This window comes from Ursus maritimus, unplaced genomic scaffold (assembly GCF_017311325.1).
Source record: "Ursus maritimus isolate PB19 unplaced genomic scaffold, ASM1731132v1 scaffold_7, whole genome shotgun sequence".
NCBI classification, from domain to species: domain Eukaryota; kingdom Metazoa; phylum Chordata; class Mammalia; order Carnivora; family Ursidae; genus Ursus; species Ursus maritimus.
This window is the reverse complement of record NW_024426885.1, coordinates 43488301-43511062: the sequence shown is the minus strand read 5'-3', so window position 1 is coordinate 43511062 and position 22762 is coordinate 43488301. Positions and strand designations below refer to the sequence as shown.

The following is a 22762-nucleotide window of genomic DNA, read 5'->3' as shown; positions in this document are numbered from 1 at the left end:
CTGAATGACCAAGGGATTGTGTAGGGCATTTTTTTTTTTTTTTTTTGCTATCTAAATTATTTGTTGAAGGCACTGCTACTATATTATTTGAATATTCTGTACCAATACTGTAATTCCTGTTGTCCTGAAGTAGGTTACTATTTTAGTATTATTTTTAATCAAAGCTAATAATTAAGTAGTAATTACAACTAGAGTTTAGACAGTTATTTTTGAGAAAAAGCTTACTTAATATGCTAAAACTAGTGTATTCAAGAGCAAACTTAAAAATAAATCCATACTTTGTTTTTAAAGAAAAATGTCTTTAGAATTGAATTATTTAATAATGTCCAAACTTGGGAAGCTTTTTTCTCATAAAGGCATTGTTTTATATTTGTCAACCAGAAATAATAGAAAATGATACCATTGGATATTAGTAATTAAATCTAGAAAATAAAATTGATTGAAATATTCTTTTAATTGATGTGTGAAAAAAATCAGGTTTTATTGGAGGAGCATTAAGGAGATAGGTGGACACTTGGAAAGAATGGGAGCAGGGTTTCTTATTCTTTGTAACTAGTAATTTGTCGTAAGTGGTTGTTGAGTGAATTCTGAAAGAATTGCTGGGCCCATTCTGTGTCAGAAAGGCTGGCTCTGTGGTCAACAAACTCTGAATGGCAATTCTTTAACTTTCTTGAATTCAATTTCCTGTATGAACTGTAATTTCCCAGTTCTAAAATTCTGGTTTATTGAAGTACACTGTATGACAGCGTGGCATTTTCAAAGGTATAGAGGTTAATAGCACTTTTATTTATTACATCTAATTTCACCTCAAAATATTTTTCCTGCTAAGAAGTTACTTTTATCTGGTTTATCTATTTTTGTTGATGTCCATTTTATATTTTTCGTATGGCGAGTTTGTGTGTGGAAAGTTTTCAGTTTTCTAAAAGGTATAAGAGAAGACTCCATTTCTGGTTCTGATGAGCTAGGATATTCCAGCCAATCTTCCTTCTAATAATGAATAACCATGCTGGACAGAATAGTTTTATTTATTTACTCATTATTTTATTTTTTTAAGTTTTTATTTTAATTCCAGTTACTGAACATACAGTGTGATATTAGTTTCAGGTGTACAATATGAGATCAGCGATTCCATACATCATTCAGTGCTCATCAGGACAAGTTCCCTCCTTAATCCCCATCAGCTATTTAACCCATCTCCCCACTCACCTTCCCTTTAGTAACCATCAGTTTGTTCTCTATAGCTTAGAGTCTGTTTTTTGATTTATCTGTCTCGCTCTCTTTGTCTCTCTCTCTTATTTTTTCCCCCTTTGCTTGTTTGTTTTATTTCTTAAATTCTATATATGACTGGAAATAATATGGTATTTGTCTTTCTCTGACTGACTTACTTCACTTAGCATTATACTCTAGCTCCATCCATGTCAATGCAAATGGCAAGATTTCATTTTTTATGGCTGAATAATATTTCATTGTATATATATGTTACATCATCTGTTTTTTTATTTTTTAAGATTTTGTTTATTTATTTTACAGAGAGAGAGCAAACACAAGTGGGGGGAGGGAGAGACACAAGGAGACTCCATGCTTAGCACAGAGCCTGACGCAGGGGGCTTGAACCCAGGACCCTGAGCTGAGAGTTGGACATTCAACCTTCCGAGCCACACAGGTGCCCATATATGCTATATCTTCTTTATCCATTCATCTGTTGATGGATGCTTGGGCTGCTTCCATATCTTGGCTATTGTAAATAATACTGCTATAAATATAGGGGTGCATGTATCTCTTTGAATTAGTGTTCTTATATTCTTGGGGTAAATACCCTGTAGTGAGATTCTTGGATTATAAGGTAGTTCTATTTTTAACTTTTTGAGAAACCTCCATACTGTTTTCCACAGTGGCTGCCCCAGTTTGCATTCTCACCAACAGTACATGAGTGTTCCTTTTTGTCCACATCCTCACCAACACCTGTTGTTCCTTGTGTTGTTGATTTTAGCCATTCTGATAGGTGTGGTTTATCTGTTTTTCAAGCTTTATCTATCTCCCATAGGCCCATTTTGTGATTCATAACGGAATGAAAATAAATAGGAGGTTTTTACCCTCTGAAATAATAACTGGGCAAGAATTTGAAAAGACAGAAGGAGAGAAGGATAAATACTTTGTTTTTATGTTTGTAAGTAAGACTGTGCTTTCCATTATAGTAGCTACTAGCTGTGTACATATAGCTATTTAAGTTTAAATGAGTTAAAATTAAATAAAAGTAAAAATTCAGTTCCTCAGTCACCCTAGCCACATTCTTAAGTGCTCGATAGCCTCATGTGGCTAGTGTCTACAGTATTGGATGGGACAGATATAGAACATTTCCATTATCACAGAAAGTTCTATAGACAGTGCCATAATAAATTGTATGAGATAGGGTTATTCATGAGAGTGAAGACAGACAAAATGGTAACTTGTCTGCACGATCCTTTTAAGGCAAAAGAGGCTCAATCTTGAAGGTAGAATGAGGGAGAGGAGGTATGTGAACAGGGCCCCAAGACAAACATTTCTTTGCACTGGCCATAAGGTGGCAGTGTCCACTCAGATCAGCTGGTTATGGGACAGTCCCTGGGGAAAGAGGAAGAATGAGGGGAGCAGTACTCTGGATGAGTGGTGGCCAATGAAGATTTCTGTATATGCAAAAGTTTGTTGATAAGTTCTTTACATTTTAAGGACTACCTACGTGTAAAAAAATTTCTTAGACATTACATAAAAATGTTTTATCCTTGTGTATTTTAAATCTTAGGATGTTTAGAACATATTACATGCTGCACACGTATACACACACGTAACAAGCTGAAGTGTCATGAAACGCTATGTATGCATGATGCCTTCTGATATTTTTTATATTGTGTTATTCTTGTATGTGTAGCAAGGATATTGATTTATTATTAAATAGGAGAAGTCTGCTTTAGGATATTACTACAATACATTTAATTTCCAAAATATAAAATGACTATGAAATGTTGCAAAATTAATTTTGAAAATCCATCTGATCATTATAGAAACTGCTGAAACTATAACCATCTTAGGTTCTATATTGGTTTTCCTTATATGAGACACTTACAAAAGCAAAAATGTTTACATAAAATAATTTTATTGTACTGTTTCAGGTTTTAAGAAACACTGCAGGCAAGTTTCTTACTCCAAGTCCACTGAATGTGATATGCCTTGGTTTTTTGATCTGACAATAAGACCAGTACCAGGAGCACCTAGGTGGCTTAGTTGGTTGAGTCTGTGTCTTCAGCTCAGGTCATGATCTCTGGGTCTTGGGATTGAGCCTAGCTTTGTGGGCTCCCTGCTCAGCAGGGAGTCTGCTTCTCCTTCTCCCCTTCCCCCCACTCATGCTGGTGTACTCTCTCTCCCTCTCAAATTAAGAAAAAAAAAAAAAAGGCCAGTACCACACTCAGATGGAATCACTGCACATGAAGAAACTGAGTCTGTCACCACTTTACAATCCTTAATCTACTTTAATCTTTCATTGACAGCTTGATTATAGAATTCAGATAAAGCCTTTTGAGGCAATCCAGAACTTCTGTTCGCCTTTGCTGGTGTTTTCCCTCACAGTGGCTCATTCTAGTATTATTTTGTAATTCACCCCAAATAAGATAATTCTTTTTCACCTTCAGACAGTTTTGATTTTGATTTCTCAGTTACATCAATCAGAATTTCTATCTGATGTCTTTCTCTTTCAAACAATCAATACCTACATCGATGTATATTTTCGTCTAACATCTTTTTGCCTTCTATTTGTGCTTTAATGAGAAGTTTTAGATTTCCCTGAACTTCACCTGCTTACTCTCTACAAAAATATCAGTCTTCCTTCATCTGTCTTGTCTCACTGAAAATTTTTCAGTTGTCATTTTATAGCTACTATTTTCCTTATTTGTTCTTTAACTTCCTTAAAATGATGGAGCTGACCAGTTTCCAGTTCAGTATCTCTCCTTTTGCTAAAGATTTCTTTCCAAACTGCTTTTCAAAATTTCTCTCTGCATCATCTGGATCAGCCACTTCTGCTTCTAGTGCTCTTTCTAGTCACCTTCCTGTTTATTTATTATTTTTAATTATTTTTATTTTGATACCAGTATAGTTAACGTACAGTATTATGTTGGTTTCAGGTATACAGTATAGTGATCAGCAATTCAATATATTACTCCATGCTCATCAAGATGAGTGTGCTCTTAATCTCCTTCACCTATTACACCCATTCCTCCTCCTCTCACCTCCCTTCTGGTAACCATCAGTTTGTTCTCTATAGTTAAAAAGTCTGTTTTTTGGTTTGTCTCTCTCTCTCTCTCTCTTTTTCCTTTGTTCATCTGTTTTATTTCTAAATTCCACATATGAGTGAAGTCATATGGTATTTGTCTTTCTCTGACTGACTTATTTCACTTAGCATTATACTGTCAAGCTCCTACCATGTTGTGGCAAATTGCAAGTCTTTTTTTACTTTTTTATGGTTGAATAATATTCGTGTGTGTGTTTCTGTGTGTGTGTGTGTGTGTGTGTGTGTGTGTGGTGTATACATACACCACATCTTCTTTATCCATTCATCTGTTGATGGCACTTGGGCTGCTTCCATAATTTGGCTATTGTAAATATTGCTGCAGTAAACATAGGGGTGCATGTATCCTTTTGAATTAGTGTTTTTGTATTCTTTGGGGTCATCTCCCTATTTAGAGCATTGTTTTTCGTTTTCCTCTGCTGATTTCTTAGCCACCTCTTATTTCTTTGTGGTGAGAAGTATCTTCTTTGGCTTAATGTAGAAGAGACTTTAATTCTTTTTTTGTTTGTAGTATTCTTCTGATTTAGATATCATTTTCTTAGCTTTAGCTATGTTTGCATAAAGAATTATTTTAAGATACGTGGGGTACCTGGCTAGCTCATTTGGAAGAGCATGTGACTCTTGATCTCAAGATTGAGAGTTCAGGCCCCACCTTGGGTGTAGAGATTACTAAAAAAAATAAACTTTAAAAAATGTTATTTTAAGATACAGTTCCTACCCATGTTACATTCACTATTAAAAAATGAATTTTTTTCTTACTATGATATTCTTGAAAAAAATCGCTATTTGTATATTGTTTGTTTTCAATTCTTTAAAGGCTCTGGTAACTGGCTCTTTTTTTCTTTCTTTTAATTTTGCATACTTGTGTTTGGTGGCTTTTTTTTTTTTCTTATTAGAGTTAAATTGAGCATCTTCAGCTTTCTGCTCTCAGCTCCCCACCCTTTTCCTCATATTCTTCTAGAAGTTTCCCTGAAGTGTTGCTTTCTTTAAAAAAAAAAAAAGTTGTTTTTTGTTTCTTTACAGTTACTTTACAGTTACCTTGAATAACCCTTAAACATTTCCTCTTATCTATTCTATGAAACTTTTATACTCATGAAAGAAGAAAGAGATTTCCTGATTTGTGCTCCATGAATAAGTTCTTGAGTACTTCTCCACTGTTAAATTTGCTTCCTTCCCCACCCATTACAGAACTAAACATACCCATTACTTAATGCTTTTCCTGCAGCTTGCCATCTCCAGGATCTCAGCCACCTTGTCCAGCACTAAAGAAGGTACTGCGAAAAAAATGGGGGTCCATTTTATTTTAGTCTTTTCATTTATAACAAAACTTGCTTGTCATAAACAAATAAATTTATGTTGTGATCAGCACTTTGGAAAACACAAGTATATTGAGTGTTAGCTTAGTATGAATTGGAGAGAGGCTGTATAAGGTAATGGTTAAATTTGAATCCTAGCCACACTACTACTAGCTGTTTCACCTTGGGAAAGCTGCTTAGCTCTTCTCTGTTTAGTTTCCTTGTTTGTAAAAGAAAGATTGTATTTACTTCTTAAAGTAGTTGTGAAGATTAAACAGGTTAATATTTGTGAAATCCTTAGAACATTGCCTAACACGTAGTAAGAGCTATAAAAATATTAAATGCTACTGCTGTTGCTCCTACTCCTACCACTGCTACTACCACTACACACCATATTGAGTGCCACTGATTTGAGTTTAGTGGTCATGGTCCCGTAATATCCATATGAACTTGGACAAGTTATGCGATGTCTGCAAACCTCAGTTTCTTCATCTTTGAAATGAGAATAACTGTACTTCTAATGTGTTGTCATGAGGTTAAGATATGATAATTCTTATAAACTGCTTAACACAGTACCATGCACATACTGTTCTTGATAAAAATTAGCTGTTATCATTAAGGCCCCTCACAACCATGTTGTCCTCTCTTGTCTTCAGCAGGGGATAATTAGGTCTTTCCACCCTCCTGGTCCCATAGGAAGAAGAGTTTCTTGTTCAAGTCATGGGGACACTGCACAGCCTATCTTCCACAGGTTTTCCTGTCTCTTGGGATTTTGGCCTGAGCTCTCCCTAGAACATCATTCATTTGTATGCACTGTTGTGTTTTATGTCAGACTCTGTGCTGGATGCTGAGAATTTTAAAAATGAGTCTTTTAATTAAACTACTGATTATTATGTTATAGGCATTTTCATTATACTTACATTTTCAAAGTTGTGTGTATTGCACGGTTTTCCTGTGTGGTCATAACATTTAGCAAGACCTGGTCTCTACTTTCTCTGCTGCCATTCAGCTGCAAGTACAATTTCCATACCCTTACAGGTTCAGCCAGTCCTCACTAAAGTGGGCTGATGGGGCCTACAATCAATGTGGCTACTGTAGTCGTAGTGTTCAGTGTTCCTGGGGCTAGAGCCCTGACAAGTGTGCCTGTTAAGCTGCCACCTTCTTTGCAACTCAGCAATAAATCAGAACCTTTGCCTTGTCTTCTTGTCTAACATTCCAAGTGTTATCATAGGACCGATGTCCACCTAGATCTTGTATCCTATGCGAGTTTGCTCTAGCTATTGTTCCCACCATTTAAAAAAAATATTTTAGCTTTCTCTTTTAGCTCTTTCCCTGCATCTTAGAAACAGAAAAGAGAGCACAAAATTAGAAAAACAAAAACAAAACTATTGCGTTTTTCTTTCTTGTCTTTAAAAGAATGAGTTATGTTTCCTGACTTCATTTCTTTATCTTTTTTTACTCTTGCACTCACTGTAGTCATTTGTCTGTGCCTCATCTTGCATCTTGAAACTGCTCTGGCAAAAGCGACCAAATATGTAAACTACTAAGTCAAATCATTCTTTTTAGGTTTTAGATTTTCTTTCCTTATCTGTGGAATTTGACCCTATTGTCACTACCATTTAAAAATTCTCTTCCAGTTCTTTCCTTTCCTTTTGGATTATACATTCTCAGCCTTCTCTGTTGCATTTTTTTTCTTCTGTTCATTCCTTAAATGTTGGTGATCCTCTGGACAGTGCCCTTAGCCTTTTTCTCCTGTTCTGCATCTTTCCTAGGTGGCCTCAGCTGTTTCTGGTGGAACATTTGACCATTGTCTTTATGTTGACAATTCTCAAATCATCATCTCCACTGAGACGTCGTCCGTGCGTTTTAGACTTCTTTACATGACTAGTAAACACCCCACCTGTACCGCAAAGTCAGGTTGACATGCTTAAGTTCATGGTCTTTTTTCTTGACATAATGTTTGCCCTCAGTTAAAGGTACTACCCTCTGTCGGATCAGAAAGCCTGAAGTTTTGAACCCTATTTTCTCTTTCATCCCCTGCATTTAATCACTTAATCAATTATTCATCCATTTATTCCAATTAAATATTGTGCTCTCATTTTGTGCCCACTGTTGTGATAAAATTCTTATGATTCAGTATTACTAATATCTTTTGTGTTTTTATCTTTTCTCTAACCTTTTTGTTACATTCCTTGCCATTTTTCTCATGTTATAACCTGATCTATCTCCCTTTCTTCCTCTAGTCGATCCTCCATACTGAAATCATTTCAAAATTTCGATTTCCTAACTCCTATAGTAAAGTCCACATTTCTTAGTATGAAACATAAGGCTTTCTGTGGGTTTGTTTTCTCTCCAATGTTCTCTTCTCCTGCTGCATTTCTTTGAACCTGTTCTCTACCGGGTTTCATAATAGTTAATGACTGTTTCTTGAATGTACCACGCTGGTTCTGTGCTTTCGTTTATGCTCTTAGGCTGTATTACTTTTCACATTCAGTGTCTTTATTATTATTTGCTATTTATCATTTGAGACAGCTTAAATATTGCCTCCTCTATGAAGCTTTTTATGATATCGCCTTCTCCCAGTTAAGGAATTTTTTTTGTGTTTTGTGTGTGTACCCACATGTACTACTCTATACTCTCCTGTAGCCGTTATAGAGCTTCATGGCTCTTTTCTTGTCTATATGTCTTTTTCTCTGTATGGAATGTCTTGTAATCTGCATCCTCAAACACAGAGCCTGATTTGTAATAGGCTTTCAGTAAATGTTTGATATCTGAATAAATATAAGTTATTACCATAATGAGACATTCTTCCTTTAGATAGGAATTCCTTTAATAGATCTTAAGCTTCTCCTAGCAGGTACTTTATCTTACCTTGTCTAGTTTTCAAGATTTTGTCTCATAGCTGCTTAATAAGAAAGTGTAGTAATCGGAGGTGTAGGTATGCTGTGTCTTAAGCAGGGTTTCCCTGAAGAGGAGGAAGTTGAATTATGTTGATCTTAAGCACAATATGATTGTTCTTATATTTAATGGTCCTTATGTTTTATCCATACATCTTGATCAATTTATAGATGGAAACATTGCACCTAACTTTAATCACTTTGATATTTGCCAAATCAAGAAGATTCTCAGTGTCAATACTCAAAGGATTGATTAAATGCTGTTAACTAGTTTGAGGATTTTTACTTTTTAAAACTGTTAAAGTGTGGGTGTCCTAGTTGCTGTTGAAAGTTGCGGGGTAATTATCTAAAATACTTTGTAACTAGGGGTACCTGGGTGGCTCAGTCAGTTAAGCATCCACCTCTTGGTTTCCGCTCATGTCGTGATCTCAGGGTTTTGAGATCGAGCCAGCCCCATGTAGATCTCAGCACAGAGTCTGCTTTGGATTCTCTCTGCCTCTGTCCCTCTTGCTCATGCTCTCTCTCTCTCTCAAATAAATAAATCTTTAAAAATAAAATACTTTGTAATTAAATCACACAAGGGGTCAGCAGGTAAAAAACAAAATCAGACTGAGACTGATTGTGTCATGTCCAATTTCTTTTGTAATTTAGTTTTTTTTAAATGACGTTTTATACCAAAAATTGTAGGCTTCTTCTTGAAAAAGACTAAAGAGTTAGGCATCATGGATATGGGTAGGGATTGAGATTCCAAATTGTAATCAATTATTAAGCCAGAAAGAAGCTATCAGGAAAGAGATTGGCTTGTTAATCGGCTTTCATAACCCAGTGTGGTTTGTGGAGGGGTGAGAAAAAAACCAGTATCATGAATTTGGGTACCTTTTTTGCCTAGGAAAAGAGAAGCTTATAAACAGAAGCTATAAGCTAGTTCTGTAAGACCTCAGATATTAGTTGAAATATACTGCCTATTTTCTGTCAAGCTGTCTTAATGCTTTTTATACAAAAATATTAATATTGTGGATTTGAAGTAAAACTAACAATTCTCAGCAAGACGCTGTTAAGGGATATGCTGTTCATTTATAAACAACCTACATTTATAAAACACCACTTTTGTGCCAGGCTATATCCTAGCGCTAGAGTGAAGAAACAGAGGAGTAAAAGGCATAGTCTCGTTTCTCAAAGAACTTGGCCTCCAGTGGAGAGAGCATAAACCTGAAGTGGTCTGAGGAGCATCTCGGTTTGTTGACAAAACAGAAGCTGACAACTTTAGCCTGCTGGACTGGGCCCTGCAAAGGTTGCTTGATACTATGAAGAATGTGTGAAGGGTGAGTGTTGTGCATTCCAGGCAGAAGAAACTCTGTGTTTAATAGTGGGAGACCTTGGTATGTTGTGGGAGCTGTGAGTCCCAAAGCTCAACAAATCAACCATGAGCCTTTATAAGCAATTAGTGGAATAATCCTGGCCTGATGACTACCTACACTATCCATAGAAACCTTGAAAATTCCCTGATCCCCCCCTTACCCTCCCACTGGATTTGGTTCCCATTGTATGTCCTGATACCATTTTTTATAACACTGATTATATTTTTATGCATGTTTTACTGTCTGTACATGCGTGTTCAGCCTTTGCTGTGTGAATGCAAGGTTTATGTCTGTTTTAGTCACTACTATTTCCCTGGGACCTTGTCCAGTGACTGTGTTATAATACGTGCTCAGTAAATGTTAGGTCAACAAATAAATGGTATTAAAGATAACATTGTAATAGTGTTATGGAAAGCATACAGTAATAGTTTTTAGAGAAGGGAGTGTGATTTAATGCATATTTTTAGCTATGGGTTCTTTTCCTTTTAATTTCAGGCCAGATTTCTTTCCTTACCTGCTGGCTGTAGTTTAGCCATTTAGACTTCATAGAGAACAGACTTGTATCTTCAGTTGTTTATCTTCATTTCCTCTATCTCTAGTGATTTGGAAGACATATGTAACGACAAAGGACATCTTGTTTGTGGTTAGGTTCTAGTTAGCATGGAGGTTAAAAATCTTGTAATGTCACAATTGCCCTTGAAAAGTCAGATGGTGACCTAAGGTCAACCTAGTTCTTTTCTGCAGCTTTGCCTGAGCATTAGTTCCAGTAGTCGGCTTATGCAAGAAAAATCTATAGTATCACATTCCTGGTAACATGCCCATGCTGATGAGCATGTACAAACAGACTTACTGAAGGAAAAAAAGACTCATATTTTCATATGAATCATATGTTCACTTTGCTTCATTCACATGTACAAAAGCTTATGAGTTGAAAGTGAGTAGAGGAGCCTTTGTATGTAGGATCTGTGAACCTTCAGCATTTATTCTTTCCTCGTGGTCCTGATTGGCTTTGTGAAGTCCACTTCTCTAAAGAACTCTATAACCTCCTCTCACTATTACTGATTCAAATGATGGAAACATCTAACTCTCAGTTACAGGTAGATTTTTTTTTTAGAGCTTTATTTATAAAGGATTAGTTAATTCAGTCATTACTAATACTATTGTATATAATTCAAAAATGGACCAGAAACTTGATTTATCTGCTTTATGGTTGCTTGCAACTCTGAAGGAACTAAAAAGCGTGAATGACCATTCTTTTGAAATTCTGTAAGAATGGAGGGCTGCAATCCAGCTATTCTTTTAGCTAGAAATCTCTGATCAGTGAAATCTCTATTTCAGTTTTTCAGTGAAATAACTGAATTGTTGTGATAACTCTGAGACAGATCCTGTGGACTTGAGATGCTTCCTGAATCATCAGAGAAAGCTTCCATTAGGTGTTACTATAGCTCTTGCACCAAATGTATACTGTTTAATTCTGTACATTATCAGTACTTGGTTATCAGAACAATTTGTTACCTAATTTACCAGCTTGGCTTATTTGTTGTTCAGTTATATTCGAGATTAGTATTAAAATATGAGCTTTATGATATAATATACTGTCTTATATTAAATATATATTTTTAATACTGTGTTTTTAAAGCTTAAATATGGGAAAGGAGCAGGGAGTATTAGAGAGAGGTTCTGTGCCATGCTGATAAACTGAAAATGGATACACTGCATTGTGACCTAGACTTTTTGGTGAAAAATTTTGTTTTACCTAAAAAATAAATTATTAAGTATCTCACTTTTGTGAACCACAAAGTAACGTGTTACACAGCCACTTCTGCATCATTTCTGAGCTTTGTAGTAGAAGAGTAGCACTTTCGTGTGGTAAAGGTCAGAGGTGCCTGTTGTTCTTTTTATCTGATAGTGATTTAAGGAAAACCCTTTGCAAATGTTAAAACAGCAGTTCTGGAGTGGCTTCATCAGATTAGATTGTTATGTTAATCTAAAAACAAAGTAGCCTAAGAGAAACGCCCTGATAAGGTACTATTATTTATCTATCATTTACATATGAAAAACTGAGATTAATGAGAGACCAAATATTTTGTCCTATGCCACACTCCTAGGAGGTGATGAGTGTTAAGATTTTAATCTGGGTAACTCCACAGCCCTCATAACCATTACCCTTTGCCACTTTACAAGATAGTTTTTCTCTTGATGGAAACTCTCAAGCCTTTCGGCTTATGGTACTGGTAAATCAAGAGGCCTTTGTGGGAGAAGTTAACTGTAGAGATCCAGACATTGGGAGTTCTCTGAATCGAACTACAAACTGACACTTACTGAGGTAAAAAGAGAAGTACTCCTAGTTGGTTGAGGGGAAGGGAAGGAAGAGAGAGGTGAGAGGGGGTTGGAGAGAGAATGAATGCTAAGAAGAGGAGGGGGAACAAGTGTAGTATTTTATTACATTTCTCTTCCTCTTATGGAAACACCCTTATTTGAAATTTACTTTCTAAAATTTTTACTATTTATTTATCTTTTAAAGATTTTATTTATTTATTTGGGGGGGGATGGGAGAAGCATAGAGGAAGGAGAGGAAGGGTGGAAAGAATCTCTAGCAGAGTCTGCTGAGTGTGGATATGGGCCTGGGGCTAGATCTCAGGACCCTGAGGTCATGACCTTAGCCAAAACCCAGAGTCTGATGCTTAACTCACTGAGCCACCCAGGTGCCCTGATGTTTACTTTTTTAAAGGAAAAATTACATGAGTATCAAATAGATTTCTCCACAGTATGGTGAATCCCCCCTCCAGTGTCTTTATCACTCAGCTTTTAGCAGTTATCAGTATTGTTTATGTATAATATATTTTTTTAAGGTATGAGCATTATACTCTTAACACTACCAACAACAAAAAATAAAATCCGTAATATGATCCAATGCTCATTTCATGCTTGATTTTCCTGAATTGTCTCAAAAACAATTATTTATTTTACTGGAGGTTAAAATTTAATCAATTAAATTGGAATTTATACAAAATCCAAATTAGAATCCATACAAAGTCCACACATTGCATTTGGTTAATATATCTCTTAAATTTGTAACATTTTCTTCCTGTTTATTTGCTGAGGAAAGAAACTTAATCCTTCCTCTTGTAGCATTTTCACATTCTAGATTTGGCTGGTGATGTCCTAATGTTTAACATGTCTTTCTGTTCCTTGTCTTTCCTGTAAACTGGTAGATCTAGAGTCTTGAATAGATTCAAGTTGAGTTTGTTTTGGCAAGAATATTTCATAGATGGTACTGTGTAGGTCCTCTTGTACATATAACAGGACATTAAGATTGATTCAGAATCAGGTTCTTTTCACATAATGGATTTAACAGTCATTAGTGATTGCTACCTGGATATATTAATGCCTTAGGGATTGCTTGCTAACCACAACAAGTATATCTGGTTGTGTTATTTTGTAATTTCATTTTTTCTGCATTTGTTATGATTCTTCTGTAAGGAAAACTTTCATCATCAATTATTTGATTGCCTTGAAATATAGGAAATACTAGTGTAAAGACTTAATTCTTTAGAGAAGCTTTTTTTTAAAAATTGAGTTACAACTTATAAATAATAAAGTGCTTTTTTAAAATTGAGTTATAACTTACATACAATAAAGTGCATAAATCTTTTTTTTTTTAAGATTTTATTTATTTGACAGAGAGGGATACAGCCAGCGAGAGAGGGAACACAAGCAGGGGGAGTGGGAGAGGAAGAAGCAGGCTCCCAGCGAACAGGGAGCCCGATGCGGGACTCAATCCTAGGACCCTGGGATCACGCCCTGAGCCGAAGGCAGACGCTTAACGACTGAGCCACCCAGGCGCCCCTAAAGTGCATAAATCTTAAAGAATGTACCTCTTAGTGAATTTTTACTAAGTGTTCACCTGAGAAACACCATCCAGATTAAGTCATAGATTGTTACAAGCACCTCAGTCAACCCCTTCTCATAGAGGTAATCTCTATTCCAACATGTTAACCTCAGATCAGTAACTAACTTCAGTATCACCTAGGAACTTATTAGAAATACATGTTTTAAGACCCTGTTTTAGACATATTGACTTGAAAACTCTGGGATGGGGGTGCGGCAACAATCTTGTTTTAATAAGTCCTCCGAGGTGATTCTGATACACACCAGTATTGGTGAACCAGTGCTCTGTCCTCATCCTTATTATCATAATTAGCCTGTTCTTGACCTTCCCTTTATAGAAATGGATCAACTGAACATTTTTTATGTTCCATTCTATTTCCCTAGGTGCAGTGGATTTTTCCCTGTGTCCCAGGAGTAAGAGGGTTGCAGCCCCTTCCCCAGCAGTTTAAGGCTTTGCTGCGTAAAATGGAAGGATGCATAGAAGCTAGTGGGGCTTTGTCCTTGTTGCAGCGTAGCCTCTTACCTCCTGCATGCTTGTGCCATTGAGAGGAGGCTCTCTGGTGTATTTTCCTAGAATAGTAGGTTGAGGCCCATAGAAAAGAGCTTGCTATTCCAAGCTGACATTTTACTCCACATTTGGCTTTTAAGCATCCATGAAAATATGAGCTTATTACTCCTCATGATGGTCACTTCTTTCTTTTATGCTCTGCCAAAAGTGAAACTGTTAAAAAATGTCTCTTCTTGGAGGTTCTTGGCCCCCTTTGGAATTTGGCTTATTTGGTTGTCTTCTGATGGGCTCAAGAAAAGTTAGGATTTTGATTATCTAGCTGTTCCAGGTTGTTAGGTAGTAGTGACATTCATCGCAGCTTTTTTTTTTTTTTTAAGATTTTATTTATTTATTTGACAGAGAGAGAGACAGCCAGCGAGAGAGGGAACACCACAAGCAGGGGGAGTGGGAGAGAAAGAAGCAGGCTCCCAGCAGGGGAGGCTGATGTGGGGTTGGATCCCAGAACTCTGGGATCACGCCCTGAGCCGAAGGCAGATGCTTAAGGACCGCACCACCCAGGCGCCGCTCATTGCAGCTTTCTACATCCTAAGTGGAAGTGGCATGCTGATCTTTCTATAAATGGAACCACACTATGTACTCTTAAATATCTGGATTCTTTTGTTTAAATGATCTTGCTAGATTCATCTATATTGTTGCATGTAACCAATAGTTAGCTCTTTTTTTAAATTACAATGTTGTATTCTATTAAGTCAAAATTACTACTAAAATTTATTTTTCTATGATATCATTCTTTCAGTACATCTAAATCTTAATAAAATGTTTCATTTTGGGGTATTGATTGAGTGTCTGCCATATACTGAGCAAGCTGAGGGTTGGGTAATGTATACTGGTGTATCAAACTCAGTCTGTGCCATCCTTGAGCTTACAGCCTAGCAATGATCCATCTGTGTTAATGATACCCCTGTCACTCTTCTCCCTGAAACTTGATTCTCTATAGTCCTGTTCTCATTGCCATTAATTTAGGAACTTCGCTTGAGCAAGTCCTAAATAGACTAAAATGCTAACAGAATGCATACTGTGACTTTTCAATACCCAGTGTTTTATAAAATGTCTATGGTTAATTGTTACGCCTGTATACTATTTTAAAAGGCAGTGCAACTACTAGTCGGGTGTTAGGCTTCATCAATATTCAAGCAGCTTGGCACCTATCATCTTTACTTAGCCCTCAGCACCTTAATGTCATTTGCATACCCCACACAGTTATTTAAGTTTATCAGAACTAAATGGTAAAGTTTGGAGAGAATTTTTGTGGTTTGGCCAGGGGAGCTTCTGGTTCCTCTTTATCTGGTGGTATTCTCCTGTTCCTTAAATTAAAACTTCAGAAAGTAATATGCCTTGAATCTACATTTAATAACATTATTTAATGTTCCTAAGCCACAAAGTAATTTAAAGCCTCACTTTCAGGAGTTGCTTTGATCCCCATCTACCTGAGTAGTAACAAGTCGTAGCTGGAGGACAAAAAAGTCAGCTTGATACAATAATGGGGCTTTGTATTGAGCTTGGTGTGCTCTTTTTAAAACCACAAACAATCCGCAAGGAGTGAAGTACTGTTTTAAACCTTTACTTTTGGCTGAAGGTGTCATTTTTATTTGATTATTGTACTCAAGCCTTTGAATCAATTTATGCCACAAATGAAAGCTAGGAGAAACAGGGCAGAAGGGGATTTGGGGTAAGTGGTTGAGTAACACAAGGTTAAAAAAAAATTTAAATTAAGATATATTTATCTGAATATGAAAGCACATATTAAGAAGTGACTGGTTATGGGTATGCAGCCATCTGCATTGCTCTTCAGCTAATTGCTCTGGGTCTCAGTAGTGAATTTATGCCTGTGTAAATCGCCAAAATGCAGGCAGTTCATACCTTCTAAAAAGCTATTTGAAAAACTAAAAAAAGAATGTGAGTGGGTGGTTCCTCAGATGATAAGGTAATGGATATGAAAGGAGTTTGAAAAGGTGAAAGCTTCTACTGTTGCTGTGCAAAACTTCTCGTTTAATTATACCTAGGTTCTTTGCAGTATTTATGCTTTCCTAACCTTAATTATCCAGTCCTTTCCTTCACTCTTGTACCTCTCAATTAGCCTCTTAAAATATTTCATTCCTGAGGTGCCTGGGTGGCTCAGTCAGTTAAGCTTCAGTCTCTTGATTTCAGCTTGGGTCATGATCTCGGGGTCCTGGGATCCTGCTGAGCCCCATGACTGGCTGGAGATTCTCTCCTTCTGCCTCTGCCCCTCTCCTGCCCCCGCATGTGTTCTCTTTCTCTGTCTCATTCAAATAAATAAATAAATCTTAAAAAAAAAAAGTATTTCATTGCTTTGTCAGGAAGGCTGTCTGCATGGATCCTGGAATCAGGTAGACTTGAACCTGAATCCTTTTCAGTAGTTCATGAATTTTTGGACAAGTATTTTAGCTTCCAAATCTTGGTTTATCTATTTAAAATGGGAGGACATCCACAACCTTATAATGTTAGGAAGATTAAACAGGGTAGAGTGGTAAGCATATACCCATCATGTAAATGCTCAATAAAATTTGCTTTTTCTTTTCCCTTCCCATCCAATTGTGGATTCCTTTTAAAAGCGTAGTTCATGAATTTTTGGACAAGTATTTTAGCTTCCAAATCTTGGTTTATCTATTTAAAATGGGAGGACATCCACAACCTTATAATGTTAGGAAGATTAAACAGGGTAGAGTGGTAAGCATATACCCATCATGTAAATGCTCAATAAAATTTGCTTTTTCTTTTCCCTTCCCATCCAATTGTGGATTCCTTTTAAAAGCATGAAACAAACCAAAACCAAAGCCAAAAAAAAAAAAAAAACCCAACCCCCCCCAAAATTAGATTTACTAGATTTATTTATTTATTTGTTGGGGGGAGGGGCAGAGGGAGAGCTAGAATCTCAAGCAGACTCTCTGTTGAGCACAGAGCCCAACATGGGGCTGGATCCCAGGACACTGAGATCGTGACCTGAGCTGAAATCAAGAATTAGAAGCCTACCCAACTGAGCCACCCATGTGCCCCTGATTTACTAATTTTTTAAAAAGAAATTTATATGTAGTTTTGAACATTCTTTCAAATGTGAAATACCGATACTGTAAATGTGCTATACTTCAAAAATCATTTTACAGAAGTTAAATCAGAAAATCTCAGACATTTCCAAGCCCTGTGCCAGGTATTATTCTTAGTTCAACATTAAATTAAAGCTCACAGACAATATTGAAGTGTTTCAGAGAAGATGATATCATTAGATTTTGTAGCCAGCATGTACTTTTTCAAATTGTTATGACTGCATTCTTCAGTCATTTAACAGAATGCATGTCAGGGAAAGTTCATCAGAGGTAGCATAGCTGCTAAAATGAGGCGGACTCACAATGTCTGTTTTGTTTCATTTCATAGTTACATAACCAAATACAGGAGAAAGTTTCATGAAGATAATAGGTAGTCAATCAACTAATGAAGTGACAGTATTCATAATATAAGCAGATATGCAGGCTTTACAGTTGAGCCATCAGATTAGTTTATACTTAAGACCACAGCCCTACATGATTGATTTCATTTATTACAATCATTTGTGCATTTAGAAATCAGTAAATACTCTTGATAGGAAATAGTGCACTCAGGTTCTAATAAATTTTTCTTGTTTTTGTTCTGAGTGGTGTCACCCCAAGCACTTTGTAGCGGTAGTGTGTCTTTCTCGTGGGCTTATCTTGTGCCTCTAAGTTATTAATACTTAAAATGTTCTTGGGAGATAATATACATTACTCTCATTCTAGACAGTAAAATAGAGGAATAGGGAAATGAAAGAATAGAATGTTCTGTGCTTGGTCTACTTGTGATAGGCAGGAAAATGTTAAAGCCTTTCTGACTCATAGACTGACTCACCAGAGGACAGATCTTTAATGCGTGTTATTTAGTGATTTGCAAGATGACCCTTTTTTTTTTTTTAAAGTTTTTATTTATTTATTCGACAGAGATAGAGACAGCCAGCGAGAGAGGGAACACAAGCAGGGGGAGAGGGAGAGTAAGAAGCAGGCTCATAGCAGAAGAGCCCGATATGGGGTTCGATCCCATCACGCCGGGATCACGCCCTGAGCCAAAGGCAGACGCTCAACCGCTGTGCCACCCAGGCGCCCCATTGCAAGATGACCCTTATATCTAATATTGTTACCAGTTTCCTTTTGGTTATCCTGAAGGTGTTTGTAGGTGTGGAAGTATGTTTTGTGTATGTTTATATACACACAAAGTATGTTTATAATAAAAGACTACTATAAAAAAAATGGGATGGCAGTCATCTGACATGGATACTGCCCCTGTCCCTTTTTCTGGTCATGTCATTTTTGCTGTTTGATCATGATAATTTATCAGAGTCTAGATTTTACTTCAGAATCTTTTTCAACCTAATCCTCAAGGCAGCTGCTACCAGTTACTCACAGGCCTACAAAACAAAGTTATTTTTCAGTATTGATTTAGTATTTATTAAATTAACTTGCACTAAGAGATTATGAATTTACTTCAAAGTTGAGGATCTTTCGAATTTGTGGTCCTGTGGCAGGCCCCAAAGTATGTAACACTTAGTTTATGCTCTTAACAGGTTGACTTTCTAATGGGTCAAATAGACATGCCCACAATTACAAGACAGACTCAGTTATATTATTGATGAAAATGTAATAGAGAAAGATGAGAAATCAGTTTTAACTGGGAAGGTTTATGGGTGTAGGGATTTGAACTTTGAGGGTGGGGCCTTCAAGGTGGATCTTTACAATAGCAAAGGCATAGAAGGTAGAAAATACAGGATAGATTTTGGGGAATGACCAATAGTGCATCTTGGCTTGAATGTATAGTACTGCAAAGATAGTGTAGAAACAGATAGATAAGTTTAATCTCTGTAGTGGATTTTGGGTTTTATTTTGCTGTTCCTGGGCCATGCATAGTTTTTAATCAGTAGAAGGATATGATCAGATTTGTGCTATAAGAGTGTAACTTGACAGTTTGAATAAAAGTGAGATGGGAGTCTTTATAATATAGGAAGCCTCTGTAATAATACAGAACGAGATCATGAGGATAAGAACTAGAGTTATGGAATGGAAATAATTTAGAATAGATTTTTAAAGATAAAATTGGTGAGTAAAATACCAAATTGAGGTTTAGGTCTAGAAAAATTGAAATGGTAATTTATGAAAACGTTCTACCTATTGAATAAAAAATCTTTCGTTTTTTATTCAGACAACTTCCATTTTTTTTTTTGCCTTTTAAGTATATTTTATATAATATTAAACTTAGTTTTGAATACTTGCTTTTGGTTAGATTAAACTGTTAGGTCTTATAAAAAGATGGAAAGATATTCCATGCTCATGGATCGGAAGAATTAACATAGTTAAAATGTCCATGCTACCCAGAGCAATCTACACTTTCAATGCTATCCCGATCAAAATACGGAGAACGTTTTTCAAAGAACTGGAACAAATAGTCCTTAAATTTGTATGGAACCAGAAAAGACCCCGAATCTCCAAGGAACTGTTGAAAAGGAAAAACAAAGCTGGGGGCATCACAATGCCGGATTTTGAGCTGTACTACAAAGCTGTGATCACAAAGACAGCATGGTACTGGCACAAAAACAGACACATAGACCAATGGAACAGAATAGAGAGCCCAGAAATGGACCCTCAGCTCTTTGGGCAACTAATATTTGATAAAGCAGGAAAAAACATCCGGTGGGAAAAAGACAGTCTCTTCAATAAATGGTGCTGGGAAAATTGGACAGCTACATGCAAAAGAATGAAACTTGACCACTATCTCACACCATACACAAAAATAAACTCCAAATGGATGAAAGACCTCGATGTGAGACAGGAATCCATCAAAATTCTAGAGGAGAACATAGGCAGCAACCTCTACGACATCGGCCAAAGCAACCTTTTTCATGATACATCCCCAAAGGCAAGAGAAACAAAAGATAAAATGAATTTATGGGACTTCATCAAGATTAAAAGTTTCTGCACAGCCAAGGAAACAGTCAGAAAAACTAAGAGGCAGCCCACGGAATGGGAGAATATATTTGCAAATGACACTACAGATAAAGGACTGGTATCCAAGATCTACAAAGAACTTCTCAAACTCAATACACGAGAAACAAATAAACAAATCAAAAAATGGGCAGAAGATATGAACAGACACTTTTCCAATGAAGACATACAAATGGCTAACAGACACATGAAAAAATGTTCAAAATCATTAGCCATCAAGGAAATTCAAATCAAAACCACACTGAGATACCACCTTACGCCAGTTAGAATGGCAAAAATAGACAAGGCAAGAAACAACAATTGTTGGAGAGGATGTGGAGAAAGGGGATCCCTCCTACATTGTTGGTGGGAATGCAAGTTGGTACAGCCACTCTGGAAAACAGTGTGGAGGTCCCTTAAAAAGTTAAAAATTGAGCTACCCTATGATCCAGCCATTGCACTACTGGGTGTTTACCCCAAAGATACAGACGTAGTGAAGAGAAGGGCCATATGCACCCCAATGTTCATAGCAGCAATGTCCACAATAGCTAAATCGTGGAAGGAGCCGAGATGCCCTTCAACAGATGACTGGATTAAGAAGTTGTGGTCCATATATACAATGGAATATTACTCAGCAATCAGAAAGAACGAGTTCTCAACATTTGCTACAACATGGACAGCACTGGAGGAGATAATGCTTAGTGAAATAAGTCAAGCAGAGAAAGACAACTATCATATGATTTCTCTCATCTATGGAACATAAGAACTAGAATGATCAGTAGGGGAAGAAAGGGATAAAGAAAGGGGGGGTAATCAGAAGAGGGAATGAAACATGAGAGACTATGGACTATGAGAAACAAACTGAGGGCTACAGAGGGGAGGGGGGTGGGGGAATGGGATAGGCCGGTGATGGGTAGTAAGGAGGGCACATATTGCATGGTGCACTGGGTGTTATACACAACTAATGAATCATCGAGCCTTACATCGAAAACCGGGGATGTACTGTATGGTGACTAACATAATATAATAAAAAATCATTATAAAAAAAAAAACCTGTTAGGTCTTGTTTTCATATTGACGGGTGCCTGGCTGGCTCCGTTAGAAGAGCATGCAACTCTTGATCTTGGGGTTGTGAGTTTGAGCACCACATTGAGTGTAGAGATTACCTAAATAAATAAATAAATCTTTAAAAAAAGTCTTGTTTTCATATTGAATAAATGATTTTCATTTTTAAGACACAGTTTTTTAGTTAAAACTTTTTAAATTGCAAAAATATGGGCATGTTTAAAATATTTAAATAAGAAAGGTTTAAAGGTAAAAAGAAGTTTCCCTGCATGTAATTCTCACTTCCCTAATGGTAACCACTATTAACACCTTGTTGTATTCAAATATATATATATATATGTGCACTTACGTCTTTATGTGATTTCTATCATGCTACCTTTATAAAAGTGGGATCCAGTGTACAATTTCTCAGAGTAGCAAAAATAGTGTGTTCATTTACATGTCCCAGATCTATAGTCTTTCTGTATAATAACAAGAAGCTTCTGTAATAAGAAGCAAAAGCATATACACTTGAAATTATGCATTGTAATCAATGTTTTAGCATTCTGTCATACTTAGAAATGATCTAGTAAGTCAATGATTATTCATTAATTAATTCAATTTAAGATTAACCCAACGTTTTAAGTTACCTTTAAAGTTCTTGAAAATTATGTGTAAGCTGACTATAAAACATAATTACTGTTGAAATAAAAAGCTGTCAGAATAACCATTCAATTTATTATTATTTTTTTAAAGAAATTTATTTATTTATTTGCCAGAGAGAGAGAGAGAGCACAAGTAGAGGGAGTGGCAGGCAGAGGGAGAAGCAGGCTCCCCACTGAGCAGGAAGTCCGATTCAGGGATTCAGGGCTCAATCCCAGGACTCTGGGATCATGACCTGACCCGAAGGCACACGCTTAACCCACTCAGCTACCCGTGCGTCCCAAAATAATCATTCAAACACAGATTTATATTTTCATAATCTTAAACATTGTTGTATGAGTAAGAATGGCTTATTTGATCACTAAGCGTATATGTGTTTCATTAAAGTTACTCTACTGGAATAAAAATATATGTTTATGTTATGTTTAACACTGATAAATCAGAAGACAGACTTGTTTCATTAAACAAGTTTTGTTTGCCAGATACTTAACCTTAATTATGTGAACTTGATTTTTAAAACCTTTCTGAGTTAGTTTCTGTAAGAATAATTTTTAAAAACACATTTAAAATACTAAAACATCAATTTTCCTATTTTCTGGGAATTTTGATAATCAGTTTATATAAATACATATTTATCAATAAGCTAAACAGAACAGAGCTGCTTTAAGAGACTTTTTAATCTTAATTTATTAATACCCTCCAGGTAATATGTACTTGGGATGAGAAATAAAGAAC

At 36.3% G+C, this 22762-nt stretch overlaps 1 protein-coding gene across 6 annotated transcripts in view; it reads left to right on the top strand.

Moving 5' to 3' along the window:
• CCSER2 (coiled-coil serine rich protein 2) overlaps positions 1-22762 on the top strand; it is a 185487-nt gene that overhangs the window by 18232 nt on the left and 144493 nt on the right. The window contains exon 2 of one of the 6 annotated variants that reach the window (XM_040623889.1): positions 9624-9829. The exons of the other annotated variants lie outside the window; for them this stretch is intronic. The gene's annotated coding sequence lies outside the window, so the exon portion shown is untranslated. The remainder of the gene's footprint in view (positions 1-9623; positions 9830-22762) is intronic. 6 annotated transcript variants of the gene reach the window in all.